The sequence below is a fragment of the Sander vitreus genome, chromosome 6 (genome assembly GCF_031162955.1).
Source record: "Sander vitreus isolate 19-12246 chromosome 6, sanVit1, whole genome shotgun sequence".
Lineage (NCBI taxonomy): Eukaryota > Metazoa > Chordata > Actinopteri > Perciformes > Percidae > Sander > Sander vitreus.
In genome coordinates this window covers 9,459,845-9,462,237 of record NC_135860.1, presented here as the reverse complement: position 1 = coordinate 9,462,237, position 2,393 = coordinate 9,459,845, and positions in this window count along the sequence as shown.

Below are 2,393 nucleotides of genomic sequence, written 5' to 3'. Positions count from 1 at the left end.
ACAGGTTGATGGAGCAATCCTACCTATGACAGAAGAGTTTGCATATCTGGGAAGCATTGTTAGATACAGCAGGAGCAGGCAGCAGTGGAAGAAGTGTTCAGATCCTTTACTTAAGTAAAAGTACTAATACTACAGTGTAAAACATACTCTGTTACAAGTAAAAGTCCTGCATTGAAAATGTTACTTGAGTAAATTAAGCATTGCGTTAGTTCATGCAGGACACGGAAGTCAAAGGCCCACTAATTGAATCATCATTCCAGCCAGTCACAACCAATCACAGCCGTTTTCACATCAGGCGGTCCATTTAGATGTCTCCCTAGTCCTCTCTGCTTCCTGCTACTCCAATGCTGCCTCACACCGCTGCTGCTGGCAAAGCTTGCCTCCACTGCCCCAGCCTCCACCTTCCCGGTTTTGGGTGTCATCATAACTATGTCTTGGATTGGGCCTACTCTTGTGTACAGGGGGGTCTCTGCATCGTGCTCCCTGTGTCATCTTAGCATGCGGCTTGGCTGATCCAGGGAGCATCATCAGAACAGAGCCTTCATCGCTAAGTATAACTGTATTTCCCTTTGTTGCAATAAATGGTTAAATCTATGATGAGAGTGTTCCTGACTGAATAGTATATAAGTATCAAGTAACAAAAAATAGCCGGTGCAACACAGATGTCTTCTTACTTGATGCAAGGACTCTGATGAAGATGTAACTCTACATCGAAACGTTAGTCACTGTTTTGCACCTTAAGTAATAAAACCATCAAGTAAGAAGACATCTGGGTTGCACCGGCTATTTTTTGTTACTTTATACCGTTTTTGTCCTGCCTTGATTGCACCGGATTGTTGTGGTCTGCAGAAGCGCAGAAAACTTTCTCTTTTTTATCTAGTATATAAGTATCATCAGGAAAATGTACTTAAAGTATTAAAAGTAAAAGCACCCAATGCAGAAACATCCTCACATTTTAGAAACTGGAAAAGATCCAAACAGTTCTGTCAATCAAGCCGCTAATAATTTCAGCTGGACTTGTAGGCTGTTATATTGTTGGCTAGTTTAATTTATAATAAAACATTGTATTTTATAAACTACATGTGTTATGTGTGCAAAACTCTTGATTTGTAAAGTAACTAGTAACTAAAGCTGTCAGATTATTGTAGTGGAGTAAAAAGTCCAATATTTCTCTCTGAAATGTAGTGGAGTATAAGTACAAAGTGGCATGAAAAGAAAAGACTCAAGTAAAGTACAAGTACTTCCAATTTGTACTTAAGTACAGTACTTAAGTAAATGTACTTAGTTACATTCCACCACTGGCAGGCAGTGACATCAAAATGCGACTCCGCAAAGGCCAGAAACACATTCAGGTGAACAATGTGTGGAAGTCCCTGTACAGCATCAACACCAAGCTAAAACTGTACCAAAGATGTCAACGTTCCACAAAAGGAGCCTCAGAAAACTCCTGTGTATTTTCTCATACACATCTCCAACCAACAACTACTTTGGAGATAGATCGGACAGAATGACATCACAAGAGCTGCCCTCCACTGGACACCAGCAGGAAGGCGTATAATGGGAAGACCCAAAAAAAAAACAGTGGAGAGAGAACTGAATGCCCTAAAGCAGACCTGGGGTGCCAGCCAAACATTTGCCCTAAACAGACAGAAATGAAAATCCTTTGTTGCTGTCCCACGTGCCGGTAGGCATGAAGGGCAGTAAGTATGGTGAGTAACTTGGTTTGAAAAAAATCACTGTTAAAGGCTTAAAATAAATACATAAATAAATTATAAACCATTGATCTTATAACCAAATAACTTGTGGTGTATATGAAATAACCTCATTGTCTCGTTTTTTCTGTGATTAACTCTCAGTGCTGCATCTTTTCTGCACAGGGTTATACATTTTTTAAGCTCAATAGGACTTTGGAACTGGTTAAATAAAGGTTGTATTAATGAAGTAAGTATGGGACTAACTTCTGTTTTTTTTTACTTTTTGCTTTGATGTTAAATCCGAAGTCAGAAAAATTCTAGATGCACACGCGGAATCAAAATAGGGCAAAACTTGAGAAATGAAAGTAACTTACAGGTGCTAAAGGTAATTTAGAGGCTCATCTGTAGTATATAGGGGGGCATGAAATCATGACATTTTAAGGCCTTATTTGTGTTATATTTAAGTTTTCTCTCTGACCGGATGAAGGCCCAGTAGAGAAAGAACAATCTTTCATCAAATCGCACCAAATCAGGGAATACATGTGAATTTGCACACAATATTTGTTGTTTAACAGCAACACTTACACAAGTCCACCGCAGGTTTTTCATCTCTCAGTGAGAATTCGAGGGGTGGGGCCTGTAATGCCCGCTGGCAGTGTTGGGGTTTGGATGCAAATACCACGACTTTGTAACTTGTCT